The sequence below is a fragment of the Choloepus didactylus genome, chromosome 14, assembly GCF_015220235.1.
Source record: "Choloepus didactylus isolate mChoDid1 chromosome 14, mChoDid1.pri, whole genome shotgun sequence".
In the NCBI taxonomy this organism is placed as follows: Eukaryota; Metazoa; Chordata; class Mammalia; order Pilosa; family Megalonychidae; genus Choloepus; species Choloepus didactylus.
The window spans coordinates 4475741-4492378 of record NC_051320.1 but is presented as its reverse complement, the minus strand read 5'-3'; the positions used below and the strand labels follow the sequence as shown (position 1 = coordinate 4492378).

General features: G+C 48.0%; 1 long non-coding RNA gene across 1 annotated transcript; it reads left to right on the top strand.

Annotated features, from left to right (window-relative positions):
* Positions 1-1991: 1991 nt before the first annotated feature.
* Positions 1992-16006, top strand: LOC119509573. Its single transcript, XR_005211725.1, has 3 exons — positions 1992-2065; positions 11739-11867; positions 15765-16006. It is a non-coding gene; the product is annotated as an uncharacterized LOC119509573 (long non-coding RNA).
* The last annotated feature ends 632 nt before the right edge of the window (positions 16007-16638 follow it).

The window sequence follows — 16638 nt, the reverse complement described above, 5'->3', positions numbered from 1 at the left end:
TATATAAAGAACTTTTACAATGAAACAACAAAAAGACAACCCAATTTTTAAAATGGGCAAAGGAATTGAACAGACATTTTTCCAAAGAGCATGTACAAATGACCAATAAGCACATGAAAAGATGCTCAACATCATTGGCCATTAGATAAATGCAAATCAAAACCACAAAGAAGTACCATTTCATACCCACAAGGATGGCTATTATTTAAAAAAAAAAAAAAAACATGGAAAATAAGTGTTGGAGAGGATGTGGAGAAATTGGAAGTCTCATTGTTTGAGGGAATGGTGCAACCACTGTGGAAAACAATATGGTGTTTCCACAAAAAGTTAAGCACACAATTACTTTTTTACCTAGCATTTCCACTTCCAAGTTTATACATGAGGAAGCTGAAAACAGGATCTCAAACATAGTAAAGCAATGTTTATAGCAGCATGGTTCACTCTAGCAAACAACCTAAGTGTCCACCAACAAATGAAGGGATAAACAAAATGTGGTACAGATACACAATGGAATATTATTCAGCCATAAGAAGGAATAAAGTTCTGAGCATGCTGCAGCATGGAAGAGCCTTGAAAACATTACGCTGAGTGAAATAAGCAAGGCATACAAAGGCAAATACTGTATTATAAGAGGTATTTAAAAATAGCAAATTCTCAGAGACAGCACTTAAAGGTAACCAGGGATGGGGTGATGGGAGACGGGGAATTTTTGTTCGGTGGGTTTAGGTTTTACAGTCATCCGCAAAAAAGGCAGTGGTGGGATATACAGGCTTCAATCCATTCACAGTTTGGGAGCTAGGAGCAGGAAAGGGAGATGCAAGGGCTGGTTCATAGTCACAGATATGAAAGGAGTTTCAAGAGAGATGGATGGAACCATTTTATCAAACGTTCCAGAGAATTTAGTGAGAATGATGATTAGAACTTGACCATTGAATGGGACCTTCAAAAAAACAGCAGTGATAGAATGATTGGTACTGAAAATAGATTTCATTATCCTCAGTCATATATCACAACAAATATGGGCTCTGGACTCTTTACATTTTCATGTAGAAATGCCACCTCCGCCTCTCCCCAAAGACTGGGGTCAGCCCAAAGCGCACTCATTTTGAGAGAAGTAAGTAGAGTATTTTGCAAAGAGTGGGGGTAATTTGAATGCATATGTGGTTAGAGACGGGGAAGTTCTAGTCAAGTCGCGGTGATCAAGAGCAAGGAGCTCGCTGGTCCAACGCAAAGATAATTCCGAGCGCTAAATAGAGCTGTCACACCACGAGATGAGGTCCCCAGAGACCCGGGAATTGGGGCGTGGCCCAGGGCAAGCTCTGGACTGAGCAGCAACACTGGGCTGATGATAAAGCAGACCGGAAGCTCCAATTACCCTAAACCGGCCCCCAGGCGCCTTAGAGCCCTGCAGGCCGGGGAAAGACTCCCTGGGGCCCCCACTGCTCAGCCCTGGACGCTGTGCCTGAACACTCTGGGAGGCCCCTTTCCCAACAACGAAGGGGTGGAGGCTGTCACCTGACACAGCTGCTCTGCTTCCAAAACCCTTTAGGATCACCGCTCAGAGCGCAATCGAGTTCTCTCCATCAGGAAACATCTAAATGTTATTAGTATGCTGGACATGATGAATATTAAAAATTCGAGCAAAGAGAAAATCACATTCTTTTTTAATGCAATTTTATTGAAATATATTCACATACCATACAATCATCCAAAGTGTACAATTGTTCACAGCACCATCACACAGCCGTGCATTCATCACCACAACCAACCTTTGAACATTCTCATCACTCCAAAAAACAAAAGCAAAAACAAGAATAAAAATAAAAGCAAGAAAAATCACATTCTTAAAAGGACAGAAGAACTGGAAGGAACATTAAGTCCTTACTGGGCCTCCCCAGGGGAGCCACGCCTTCTGGCTGTTGCAACAGCGCTGAGAAACCCTGCCTTAGACGGGCCTTAAGCCAAACGCCCGCCCTGGTACACCTGACGCAGGATTAGCACACAGATCCAAACCCGGGAGGAGGCAGGCGAAATCGGATCCGGAAGCGAAATGAGATCCTAGCAGGTGAGCCGAGAGGGTTCCGAAATATTCCGAGTGCGTATGTAACAAGACTTTATTGAATTATTATGAAAAAGGTCTAGTTTGTGCAGTATGTCACTAGAGCGGCCAGCCATGAGGCTACATCACCAAACTCTGAGATCTGGAAATCCCCAGTCATGCACCCTGCACGCGCGCGTGCGCTCGTCTACACAGGCGCACACCCTGCTCCGCGCAGGAAAGCACCTCAGCGCCCCTCAGGGTCGTCTCTGCAAATCTTCATTGACTCGACTGAGTGCTGCGGGTGGAGGGACAGAGTGGCCAGGAAAAAAAAAAAAAAAAAAAAAAAGCTGCCTTCCTGCGAACTTCCAAAAGGCCGCCGCGGAGATAGGGCCTGGCGGGGAGGGCGAGGGAGCGGGTCCCTGCTCGGCGAGGCCAGGAGGTGGGAGGGGCCCGGAGTCGCTTTGAAAGGATCTCATTAAAGCGCCATTTGTTGGGAGCCTGGAGGAAGTGGCGGCAGCTTTGGCACACGTGGCCGCGGTGCTAAATTAACTGTTAACACAAATAATCAAAGTGCGAGCCCCATCGGGCGGCTGGCGCCAGCGGGTGCGGGGGCGGCGGTCAGCGGCGCTGGCAGGCGGCGTCCGTGCGGCCGGGGGAGGCAGGGCCTGGGGCACCCGGGGAGGGGAGATACAGGCCCCGGGGAGGAGAGGCGCTGAGGCCGGGAGGGGGAGAGCAGGAAGACTGGGGCGAGGGAGCGGGGAAGGAGGGGAGACCGGCGCGGGCGGGGTGCGGGGCGGACAAGAACAGCCGGGCGGGGCCGGGCACCCGGGTGGTGAGCGAGGGGAGAGCGAGGGTAGGGGTGATGGGGAAGCCGCGCGGGGTGGAGGGCACCGGGAAGAACGGGTTTGGCGGGGAGGGACCCGGGGCAAGGGGAGCCCGGGGGCACACCCGACCTTCCACCTCCGCGGAACCCCCTGCCCGTCGGTCATCGCCGACTGTGGGGGTGCGGGGGCTCCCTCGGGACTGGTCCGCCAGGGAAACCTCCCTGAGAAACATGACCAGAACCTACCCCTTGTTTCCAGCACAAAGGCTGGATCCTTTTCTCGTAACCGTTTCTCGTGCTGCCCTGCAGCCTCGCCCCCTGAGATGGAGGCGCCGTGGCCCGCCACCTCGCACCGCAGCTCGGAAGCTAAGGGGCACGGGGGGGAGACAGGCCCGGGACAGGCCGAGAAAGGCAGGTCCCCAGCCCCGCCGCCAGATGGCGCCCGCGCAGCCGGGATCCGGGACCCGGCAAGGCCCCGTTTGCAAGGAGCGGAGGAGGCCCTGGTGTGCGGTGTGATGTTTTGCCTGGGACCCTGGAATTAGGGGGCGCTGTTTTTGAAAAGAGTCTTAAATGCTCACTGAGACTTATTCTTTGGTAAAGTGTTCTCATCCAGGTGCGTCTCCAAGAATTAAAGCCAGGTTGGATCAGAAGTGTAGAAAATAAATTGCAGTACAAGCAAAAAGAGAGAGGCAGGACAGTAGCAGGCTTGCAACCCCTATCTGGATGCCTGTGTGGGGAAGCAATCCCTCATAGACCCGGAGAGAGAACAAGTTGTTTTTTAACTAAGACAAAGCAACCAGGTCCTAACAACTGAAATACAGAGTCAAATCGGTTATCTGGCATAATGTAGTTATTAAAGCTTTTTTTGAAAACCGGATTTAACTTTAATTTCAGTGCATTTTTGCAGACACAGCCAATGAAGCACAGCAGAATTTTTCTCTTTGGAAAGGCATGAAAAATATGACAGGGTGAATAGAAAATGACATGTACTTGAGTTGCATGAGAAGCCTTAATAATAAGAGGGAAGGTTGCCAAGGCCGTGTGTGTCCTCCATGGCTTCCCTGGATGCTGAGGCCAACTCAGTGGGGCACATCAGGAGTGTGTGTCCTCCATGGCTTCCCTGGATGCTGAGGCCAACTCAGTGGGGCACATCAGGAGGGCTCCCCGTCTATGCCCCCACCGACACCACCCACAGTGAAAGGGGCACTGGAACCCAGCTCCCTCTGAGGCCTGCCCTTTCCACCAGCCCAGGGAGCAGGTGCTGGACCTCTGTGCTCATTCGCTCAACAAGGACTGACTGAGGCCCAACCACATGTCTGGACTGGATCTGCTGCCTGGTCGCCCCACAGCTGTCTGCCCTAGGACTGGAACAGAAGGACCCCAAGCAAAGTGCACACGAGGAATGGCCTAATTACAAGCTGTGCAGAGAGCTAAGAGGGAAATGTCCCAGGAAACCAAGTTCTAGGGGCTGTCTCCCAGCACCCAAATGGAAGAGCTGGTGACCCGGATCTCCTCATGGCTAGAAACACCAAGAACCCACGAAGTGTGAGGGCTCTCTGCACAGCACCCAGGTGGATTCTTTTTGTTCCTACCAATGGCCCCCTGAGGTCGGTTCTGTGGCTATCCCATTTTGCAGACAGGGAAGCTGAGCTTTAGAGAAATTGAGGACATTCCACAGGCTTCAAAGGCTTCAAGATCATGGCAGTTTTCTTTTTTAGAATTTTTTTAATAAAGCTTGTTGTTTCCCCTCTATGCCCCGAACATAAAATTGAGAAAGGGTGCAGCATTGACCTTGGCTGCTCTCATTGTGTGGATGGTGCTGCCTGGTCAGGGGACAGGTGATAGAGTGATGGGGGTCGGCACTTGCTCGGTGTTAGATGTGGATGGCTCCAGCGCTCTGCACATCTGTCTTTCTGAACACCGTGGAGGACACTAACCTCTTTCCGCCGCTGATGCTGATGTCAACACAAAGGACAGCCCTAGAGCAACCTGGGAGATGGCAACCCCTTCCTGCTCTAGAACGGAAGACCGCAAGGCTGGAGACGTGTTCTCCACCATCAGGACCTGAGAATCAGAGCCCAGGGCCCTCGGCCTCCAAGCCTGCATTTGTGGAGGCTCCGGGGCCTCCTCTGCCTCCTTTGTAAGGTGAAGCAGTTAGCGACCAGCCATCTCTTGTCTCCCAGCTCCAGTGTTCAGTAATTTTAGGGTGAAGAAAGCTACAAATTCAGTTGCATGTTTAAAAAAACAAAGCCATTTAACTAGGTCAGGTAAACAAAATGGTATTTGAACTCGCTTGGTCCAACTCTAAAGACTCATAATGGGACTTCAGAGTTCTGTTGGAAAAAGATCCTGTTGTCATAATTGCATCCTAGTTAGTGGTGCTGCTTGGCCTTGGGAGCCCAGGCAGCCCAAGGGGACCCCTCTTTGGCAGCTGGGAGACCCCCGTGGGCCACGGGAACCGCCCCTTTCCCCTGCACCGCCTCTGTGCTCCTGGACCTCACCGGAGCCTTGGGAGGGTCCGGGGCAGCCGTGACAGGGGGTCTCACAGCCCACCTGCTTCTGCAGGGAAGCTGGCTCCTCCCTGGCTGCCCTTAAATTTGCAGCTGATTCCCATTCTACGTGGGACACCATTCGGCAAGTGCATGAGAACTGAGGGAGGAAGTAATCCGAAATAATCACAGACTGAGGAGTGGGTCACAAATAATTCAGACCGTCCTCGGTCATTGCTGCTACCATTTTGACAACCAACATTCCAGAGAATTTCAGATGGTGATTTCAGGGAAAGTTCAACCATGCCACAAACAAACCTGGTGGATTAAAGGATTCTTGGTGCCAAGTGCCCAGCCCCTCTGGCAGCTTCCCCATCCTCGGTCACCCTGACAAGTCACCTCTCGCCAAAGCCTGTGACATCCTCTCTGGCACGCAATGGATAAAATGAGCAGGGAATTTTACCTTTTAATGACTATGAATAGGAGGGAGGTATCTCTACAGGTGGAATGTCAGAAGCCAGGAGAGGCAAGGTCCGATCTGCTTCCCGGAAGGCAGTTATGTGTTCTGCCTAATCACTCATATGTCCCTATCTTCAAAAAGCCAATTTCCAGTAAAATCTGGCCAATGCAGCACCAAGGATGGCGGGTCTGAAGGCCCGAGCTACATGCCTCCCAGCTGTATGGCTGTGGGCACACCCCTCCCCTAGCCTGCCTGGGTTTCTGCACTGCACCCCAGGGCAGTGACACCCAAACACCTCCTTAGCTCTGTCATGCCAGTGCCTAGCCAAGGTACAGGGTGTGCCTGGGACTTTCTTAGTCTCCATGCAGATCCATGAAGGGATTCTCCTGGAAACAAAACAAGCACAGCCCTCGTCTTCCCTCCCAGCACAGATGGCATGCACTTAGACCCCCCTGGGTTCTGAGGGAAATCCTTTAAAACTTCCAGGGGAGTGGGTCTCTTGTGATGGTTGGATTCTTTAGACGGAGTCACATGGCCTTGTGTGGAGAGCCACAGCCAGCCCTGGAGACCAGCTGGGCAAGAATCAGCACAGCAGGGGAACAGGGTAGCTGGATCCACCCCCCATCCCCCTGCTCCCTAACTCAGCCCTCCACTCCTGGGCTCATGGCCCCACCCAGCACTCTCAGCCCCACTGGTTCCCTGGCTCCCCCAGCATGCCCACCTCCCTCCATGGGCTCCATCGACCTTTCCCAGACTACCGGATGCACAGGTTGTCCTCGTTCATCTCCCAGAGTGCCACAGGTTACACGTCCACTGCACCTGGCGTGGGCCTTGGTTACTGAACTTCCTGCTCACTTGTGTCTCTCCACGATGAAGTTTATTTTAGATTTCAGTCTCAAACTACAAGGTGGGCTCTTGGAGGAGAAGCAGTCATGTCTCTAAGTCTCGAACATTACCAAGGAATTCAGGCCCAGGGCAAGGAAGAACAAGGGTCTTTCTGAGCAAAATCTAAGGCCAAATAAGATATTTACAAGGCAAAATCACAGACAACAAGAGCTCCGCAAAGAGCAGCTTGATTTGCCATCAAATACCAATCTATCCAAGGCACCCAAGGCACAGGGTATAAATAACGTCTGTAGCATATCATTGGAATTAAAAGGTCAAAGACGTAATCTATGATTTGAATTTTAAAGTAACAAAACTAAGAATAAATTCCTCGCGGGTAGGATCTGTGTCTTACTTACCTCGTTCTTCCCCATAGACATTTAGTACTAGATGAATAAATGAATGAACGGATGAATGAATGAATGAATGGCAACTTATAGGAAATGAACAAGAGAAAAATGTAATATTGGTTAAAGCATTAAGTTAGTAAATCAAAAACTCATTTTGAAGAGTTTTTTTTTTCATTAAATGAGCAAGCCACAGAAAATAAACAAAATTCTATTCCCCACTCATGAGAGGTAAAAACATAACTCCGAAGAGCCATAGGGGCTTTAATGGGATCATTTAAAATATTCTATTGTAGTTCTTTTCATGGCTCATATATCCTTAGCACACAGCATGCCTTTTCCCCTCTAGGCTTCTCTTTCTGTTCAAGTGAAAAGTTAGGGGTCAGCTAAATTTGACACCTCTTGTGAAATTCCAGAGGTTCAAAAAGTAATGCACTATAGGGCAAAAGGATTTCTTTAAAATTTTTATTTTCTGTTAGAAGCATACCCAGGAAATCATCATGGGTATCTTTTTTAATAAGACAAAGAGAGAAAGAGCGGGAGATGGAAGGAAAACTGCAAGCAACCAGAGCATTTTATGCTAATTTTAAAAGTTCTTACATATAACAAATATGGTTTGGTTGCCCTTTACATTTTTAACTCTTTAGCTACTTGCTTCCAGTATGTGAGAAAATATATAACTTTTAAAAACAGCATAAAAGGAATGAAATTCTGATACATGCTACAACATGGGTGAACCTCAAAGACATCCTGTTCAGTGAAAAAAGCCAGACACAAAAGGACAGATAGTGTATGATTTCTCGTATGTGAAATAACTAGAATATGGAGATTCATAGAGACAGAAAGTAGAATAACTGCTACCAGGGGAAAGGGGGGAGGGAGAATGGGGAGTTAATGCATAATGGGTATAGGGTTTCTATTTGGGGTGATGGGAACATTTGTTGGTTTTTTTAAATTTTTATTAGAGAAGCTGTAGGATTACAAAAAAGTCACCCATAAAATACTGAGTTGTGAAGGGAGAGTTGGTAATGGATGATGGTGATAGTAGCACAACACTGTGAATGTGATTAAAACCACTGAATTGTCTGTTTAAAATGGGAAATGCTATATATATTTTACTACAATTTTTTTAAAAAAGCATAGCAGTCAGAATAGCAGTCAGAAGATTATCTGTTGTAAAAGGATGTTTAGCTGATGCCAAGTCTGATACAAGATGCAGAATATGACAAAGTAGAAAACTTCAGAGGGCCCCTGTGATCGGCAGAGCTTTTTCTAGACGCAGATGGGTTTCTGCCTCCTAAAAAAGGGCCTGCGCTGAGTGCGTCCAAACTCTCCTCCAGAACGTCCCGGTTTTAGCTCAGTGTCAAGCTTCCAGGAATTCGTTCACTCAGCTAAAAGGAGATTCCTTTGAAGCTCGTCCAGCGTGGGGGAGGGGACGGGAGAGCTAGACGGATCGCGGCCGTCCTGGGGCCTGACGGCCGGTGTGTTTACATGGTGATCAAGTGGCATTCCAGCCCTGGGCCGCGGGGCCCTTGTTTCCTGTCTCCAGAAACTGAGGGTTTACCATTTTCCTCTCCAAAGAAGCCAAGAGTACCGCACACGTACCGTAACAAGTCCAAGGAAAGCCACAATACAAACCAAATAAAATGGGAAAATTAAACAGAATATTAAAAAGTAAAACAAGGTAGTTGGTCACCAAACTTTTGCACTTGAGAAGAAAGATACCTTTTATCTTATCCTCTCTATACTACTTTTCATTCTGACTTCATTGCTGGCAAAGCAGTTCCATTTACCAGGAGACTGATGAGAACATTGTAATGAAAGCACTCAGATGTTTCAGCACAGCATTGCTTAAAATTCAGTTGTATTTGAGATACCTCAGAATCCTTCCCTGGTTTGTATGTTAGTGTTGGAGAGTATCAGAATTCTGCCACTAAAATCACTCAATACTCAGGAAATTAATTTATGTTAAATCAATACAATTCATTTCAAACTCTTTCAACTTGGCAAGACACAATTGATGAGAGTCAAATAATTCAAAACTCAAAAGCACTTCTGTTACCATGGGTTCCAGGACAGCAAACCAACTTCTTTCCATTTGTTGTCTAACCTAAAGGGAAACACGGGGGTGGAGGGGTGGTGGTGGTGGTAAAAGATCTGAGACTGTTTCCAAAAGATTTCAGCAAGGGTTTTTGAAAAGTTTTACACTTTTATAGATTTAGCAACCAAACCATAAACACCAAACAGGGACAAAACTTAATGTTTGAAATCAATGGCCTTTTATCTCACCAATTATTTCTCTCACTTAAAAAGGCATTATGCAAGCCTAGTTATAGGGATAGAAGAAACAAGCATAAATTCCATACGGTGATGTCTGGGTCTCCTGGCCCCTCCCCAACATTTCACTGGGGCTGCCCTGCATTGTCTGGAAGCCAGGAGAGAGGGGCAATGACTTCACCCCGCGAGAGCTTTGGTGTCAGGGGATGAGCTGCCCCAGGGCTCTATTACATATCTCACCCTATTGTCATGGTCAGGTTTTTGTGGTTCTTTCTTTTACTTTTTATTAGGTGGTAGGAAGTGGCTTTTGGGAGTGTGGACAAAAAGTAGACATGAGCTTGGAGTTGACTATCTGATCTATGTTAATGCCAGCTTATTCCATCCCACATCACATGTATATGGATTTATGAGAAAAGCAGGCTTTCTGGTGGAGACAGTAAGGCTAGATTTTAATCTCCCAAGGAGAGAACTGGCTTCTTTCTGCCTATGGCTTCTCCATCCCCTCACTAGAGGGCTTTCCCATCCTTTCCTCTCTTTCTACTTCATGCTCTTCTCTTATAGCCAGTCCTCCCCTCCTAGTCTTACAAGCAGGGGACCCCAGCAGAGAACCGGGGACATTTGTTTCCTCCCTTCCCAGCCCTGCTGCATACCACATGCTCATTGCGAAAACATGGAGTACCCAAAACAAGAGAGAACTAAACTTGCCCTTGGGATAGCTCATCAGCAAATCTCACTTGCAAGCAGTTGGAAACACTTTTTGTTAATCAATAGAGATAAACAAATATTTTGCAACAACAGCGAAAATTTAAGTGGAAAAAAATGAAAGCCTAGCATTCTCTCCCTCCATAAGGCATTGCCACTTACATTATTCTTGTCAAAATATTTATACCCAGGGTTTGTAGAAGGGCTTTGAAACCCCATGTTTCACAGCTACAAATATAAGCTTAGATGAATTTGTGTTTATTTCTAAAATTTATTGATGGGGCAAAGTCCTATTTATATTCCAGCCCAACTAGCAATTTTTCACCAGCATATGTAGTACTGAACACAACACCCAGGTTTTGTATTACCTAATTTTGAGACCTTGGTCAATCTCTGTCTCTTTGAGTCTTGGTTTCTCAAAAAATAAGGAGTTTGGACTGTTTATTGTTATGGTTAATTCCAGTTCTAAAATACCAATCACACCAAATTTTAAATCCATCCTACAGTAGGGACTGAAGCACATTAAGAGAAGGGAGAAAGACAAGTCACCAGGATGGGGAACTCGAACCCCTGGATTATCGCTTGGAGGTGAGGTGCTCCTGCAGAAGGAACACCTATATGGGATTTAAGTAAATGAGAAGTAAGCTTGTGTCATTCTTAAATCTTTCTACATTTGGAGGTTTGTTTGTTACAGTAGCTATTGTTAACTAATACACTTCTGAGCTTGACTTTCCACATTTAAAAGAATAATATCAATCAGCATCTAGAAGATTTTGTGAGGTTTAAGTAAAATGATGTACATAAAAGGTACATTCCCAGAGCTGTGTGGGAAGAGTCAGTGGTGGTTACTTGGCTTCTTCCCTTTCTCCAGAATGCTCTGGCTAGATGGGAGGACTGGAGAATTCCTTTCTTACCTTCTGAAGCATGAATGAGATCATGGTCCATGCTGTCTACAAAAGATGCCGTTCTTCTAAAGGACAGCTTGCATGGGTCCTCTCTGCCCAGCCTTTCCCCGGAGCTCCCAAGGGAACTTTGTATGGAATGCAGCTCAGCCCACACGCTGACAGCACACAGTTCCTCTCTCCAGGGATTTGAGAAACTGAGTCACTTGAAGCTTCCTCTGATGCCCAAGTCACTGCACTTGCTATATCCACTCCTCTGCCTCTAATGCAGCTTTTTCTCACCCTGATATTTTGCTGCTGTTCTCACTTTGAGGACATCGTTGTCATTGGAAACAAAATGTCCCAACACAAGAGTCGCAAGACTGGAGGGTGCTGGGTTGTGCCATGGAGGCGCTTCTCACATGAAGGGTCCAACTTCGTAGGCTTAGGGAGTGGGGGAACAAAGCTTGTGAAATGTCTGGCCCTGTTGCTTCCAGAACGTCATGCTGCCACCACAGCAGCAACTTTCCTCCACAAGGACTGCATGGAGCTGATTGGGGAAAATGCACCACATGCCATCCTAAACATGTGGAGAGATGAGGGAGACAGGGATGGGATCCAGCCAGTGTGGACAGGTGAGGGGCAGGTGTGCCTCACGCCCAAAGTGCATGCACCATGGGAGCTCAGATCTGTTTCCCAGCAGAGGCGAGGGCAAATGCCTGGCTCCTTCATTCAACGGTGCAGTTGTGCTCCACTCTCTCTGACATGGCTCCAAGACTATGTCTATATAAAAATGCTACTTGACAATCCCTTGAGTCCTTTTCTTGTTACAGGGAGGAAATCTCTGACTCCACAGCAGCCTTACTCTGGTCCTCTAAGAGGAAACACCACATCTGCCCGTGGCTTCCCCTGGCGAGACAGCTGGGTGGAGAAGAGAAAGTGCCTGTTGCCATCAAAACTGGGTGAGGGGCTTTGCTGTGGGACTTTAGTAAATAGCCTGTTGCTGGAGACTGTCCAGTTTGTTACTGTGAGTGTGGAAAAAAAGCTAATCCTTGAATTCAGCTTAAACTAAGCCATGCACACAGGGATCTAGGAACTAGGAAAACAACCACCTCTGTGTTCTTCATGATGATGACAATGGCCATGAATAAAATTACAGTGATGTTTTCCTTACATGTTAGCCTTTATGACCTCCAGGGTTTCCTCCACTTCACACCGGCATCATTATTCTCTGTCGCATCATTGCTTTCTTGCAGTTTTCCTCAAAACTAAACTTATTGACTTTTCCAAATCCTAAGCAAAAAGGAATATAATCTCTGATCTCAATGCTTTTCTTCTAAGAATGCACTGAAAACTTTGAGAGTTTCCGTCACCATTTTTTTTTTTCTTATTGGTTTCTTGCATCCATAGAAACCTGTGCCGCTTGGAATGATTCTAACACACTTGCCCAACAAGGTATGCTCAGGAAGTTGAAAGTTTGTGGGGCAAAAGGGATGAACTGGGCAGGAAATGAAGAAGATAAATCCTGCCTGAAGAAGATAAAACCTTGCCTGTGAGCTCTCTCCCAGCTCAGACTATCCCTCCCCTTTGTCCTTAGCCTGGAAAATGTGAACCCCAGGGGAAAGGAGCCTAGAAGCTGGGACAACTAGTTCCTGTGTCGGCCTCCCCTTCCCTAGTTCCCTCTGATTTCTGCGGCTGTTGCCGCTCTTCACACTTGTTACCGGCCGGCTTTCATCTCCCTGACTCATCGCGTGCTCCCGGCTGGGTTTCCTGCACATCCTCTTTGCCCCAGCCAGGTTTCCTTCCCCCAATTACTGAGCCAGACGATCGGATGAGGGATGTCAGAGGAGGGGTGCTTCCCGCTCTGAAGGGCCGCTCGCCTGCCTCCCCATCTGCGGAAAGCCTCGGTTAACATCGCCCTTTGGCTTCACACAGCTCCTCTGCTCTCCCATCCTTCCTTCAGCCATGCCTTCCAGTTACACTCTCCAAAAGTCCCCAGCTCTGTACTCTTTTTAACAGAAGGAAAGTATGTCTGTTTTCCCTCTCAGTGCTTCTGGTAACGGACTCCTTTGAGGACATGGGTTCTGTCCCCGGAGGTACGCTGTCGCCGGGTTTCAGAGGGTTCCCACCCCCAGAAGCGCACCCACCGGCGGGGGAGGCACCCTGGCTCCGCGCGGGCGCATGCCCAGGCGCGCGTCCCCCAGGGGAGAGGGTCGGCCCCCAGCGTCCCCGCGCGGGTGGCTGTGCTCGCAGGGCCTGGGGACACGCGACGCCAGTGCCCCCCTCTCCTCCCAGCCGCTCCCCTCCCAGCCGCCCCCACGAGTAATAAGACACAAGGCTGTGGGGAAGGGGAGGGATTAGAAAGTGCAATGCGATCCGATGTTTGAGGCTTGGCAAGTGCACTTCTGGGATTTCATAAACCCCCGCGTCTTTTTCATTTTGGAGCAATCGAGCAGCCCCCAGCGGCGTCCGTGGCTCCAGCGAGCCGGCAGCTCGCGGCTTTATTGCCCGTTTCCTCCCCTCTTGCCAGCGCTCGCTCCCATCCGTGCACAAGAAATAAAAAAAAAAAAACCGCACTGTTTTGGTGCCACGGAGGGGCCCCACAAACAAGTGTCAGGCAGTGCCCTGCGCAGAGCCGCGCGGGTAGGGGGCCCACAAGTGGCCCGCGTGCGCAGGCGCTGATGTGGGGCATAATTAAAAACATCCCGCAGTAATTTAATAGTTCCCACCAAGCACAGACATAAAGTCTAGCGATTTTTCCCTCCACATACTTAAGAAGGGGAGTAGAGCCAAAAGAAAGGGGAAACCAATACTTTACAGTTGCTACTCTGGGTATTTTTTGCTTTTTGGTTTTATTTATTGTTGCTGTTTGTTTGCTCTGATGTTAGAGGGAAAGATGTGACCTTTGCAAACGTGCAGTGAACAGGAATTTGCATTAAAATGTCCTTCAGTTCTAGAACAGGTGATTTGGGTGGGCCTGCGGGGAAGCCCCCTCAGGCACAGGGGCGCGCCACGCAGTAAGAAGACTCTCTGTCTCCCCAGTGGGTTATGCCAAAAGCCACAGGAAGCCCACACAGCCCCGTGAGCAGACACTGTGCCTTTTAACAGTGTGTATGAACTGGATGTGATACTTGAGTTAGGTAATTAATTCAATAGGCTCTGAGGCCACATCTGCACCAAGAAAACATGACTGAATCCCTGTAAGGAGCCCGTGGTTCATCCAGAAGGGGCAGGGGCTCTGTCTGGCAGCTGCCGTCCACTGGCCCCTAGCGCAGTCACTTTCTCACCTACAAGGTGACTCTGAAACTAGACAAGTGACAAAATTGGAAGCAGGAGCTTTGGAAGAAATTCACCTGCTGGTTAGAAGTTTTGACTTAATTAAATAAATTTCTCTAAAACTTGCAAATAGGCACCCACGATTGTCAACTTGTCAGTATCTGAGAAGACTAGTGACAGCTCCTTCCTGTCTATGGGTTGACATCCATGTGTCCAGGTCCACACGTGACCTGAGATTGTTGCTTAAGGTGCGACTGGGCAAAGCAATACATGCAGAGTGTTTGTTTGTGGACATTTGCTAGGTACGACTGCACACCTGCGATCATGCTATGTGCAGCATGGCTTCTCCCTCAGTGCCCTCGAGGAATATCAAAGAGATTCCCGAGATGTGAAGCTCAGGAAATTTTATTTTTAAAGGCTCCGGATTACTCTGCTGTAGCCAGGGACCACTGGCAGAGCTTAGACCAAAGGGGTGTGCATCTGTATGTGAGCCTCTCCTTGGGAAGCCCCCCTTAATGGGGGAGCTGCAGGTACTGGCATCAGTGCCTGGTGGACAGCTTTGCTTTGCAGCTTTCACAGGCTGTGGGACCTGGAGAAACTGTCCAGTGCTTCAGGGCTTCACTTTCCTTATCTGCAAAAACAGGCTTATAGTAGCATCTATCTCACAGGTGTGAGTTAAATGAGATGACACTTGGAAAGCATTTGGAACAGTAAATGACGTATCGTGCTAGAAAGGAGTTAATTATTATTTTACTCTGCGATATAAGTTAGACTATGCAGAACTGACAGTAATGGTTTGGAAATGCATGGTTAGGGAAATTCAGCACATTGGGAGAAAGACTTGGCTAGAGAAGATTTCATGAAGAGGGTCCTGAGCTGGACCGAGTAGGGTGGAGGCGTGTTCTTCGTGGGAAGGAAAATCTTTAGCGAGGGTGTGAAGATGCAGTTGATTAGGACATGTGCAAAGTAGATGGGAATATATATTTATGCGTTCATTTGTGAATAATCTGACTGAATTACAGTTATAGTTGACAAACAAATTAAAAAGTGATCCATTTCCAGCACTATTTTCAACCTTCCCCAAAAGACCGACTCTTTGAGTAGGTAAGGAAGAGGAGTAGGTAGTCCCAGGATGGGAAAGGGGCTTCTTCAGACTACATGCCACTGCACCCTCCAAGATCTGGTAGCCTGAATCTCCTGGCATGTCCAGCGCCTCCAGGGCTGCATGGAAGAAGCTTGGAGAAGCACCGATGAGCCGGCCCTCCAGGCCCCTGTGGGTGGAAGACATGGACGTTCGTTCCCTGTGTCCACTGGAAAAGGGAGCCAGGAGGAGGTTCCACTGTCTGCAGGGATCTGGGCCAGGATGGAGCTGTAGACTCCAGACTCACGGTCCTAACCTAGAGGCTGAGCAACCTCTACCCTCTTTCTGATAGAGAAAACGTCTCCATCAAATACAAGATATTTGAAATGCATATTTATTTATATTTATGTAGATGCTTATTTATATAATATATTTATTTATATGATGTATAAAAGGATATTGCATTTACTTGCTGTTTTATGTATGTGATAAATCTGCACAGTTTTATGAGAAATGCATGCCATTCTGCTTGGAAGAAGTTGGTGGACCAGATGGCTCTGAGAACTTCAGCTTTTCAGAGAGACCGTGTTCTGTGGGATCAGGAACCATGCTTTGTTGGGACATGTGTCTTAAATGACAGCATTTAGCATCCTGTCCTAAAGAAATCCAGGAAGCCAAAAGAATCAAGCTCAGAGAATGTGCTACACCAGACTCATCTGGGTCCTGAATACTCTTTTCATTACTTTCTTTGACATTAAATATTTCTGTGAGAAAAAAAAATTTATATGATTCAAAGTAAGCCATCTGTCTTGAGTTTATTTTGGGGTGTGTCACCACCAGCAGTAATCAGCCTAATCCCAAAATCAGTAATTCTGTTATACCAATAAGGCCCTGATTAGAGGAAAGTAAACTGGGAACCTCTGTGTTTGTTTCCCTGGGTTCGTCAGAAACTTTGAATTTTACATTTATACCCCCACCATCCTCACAAAGCAAAGTGTGAGTTTTCTGGGATGGGACAGGCTTTCCCCCAGCCCACCAGGTTGCATTGGTGGGGAAATCCTCTTTGCTGACATGGTGCAGGTCTCCTAGGGCTTCCAGTGCTCTCTTACATCACTGTCCTCCCTACAGGGTGGGCAGCGCTGCAGCCCACTCACTCCCACCCAGCCCACCACTCAGCACATCTGCGCTCCAGGCTGCCCATTCTCGGGAGGATTGTTCTCCTTGGGTGGCTTCAAGTCACTCTGCCTTTGGCTTTGTGCCTATAGCTCCACCCAAAGCATGTTGTCCTAGCCCTGAAGCCGGCATGGGAGATTGCTTCATTGCAATCCAACCCCTCCCTATTGGTGTACATAATCTTCTCACCGAGCCTTCTAGGG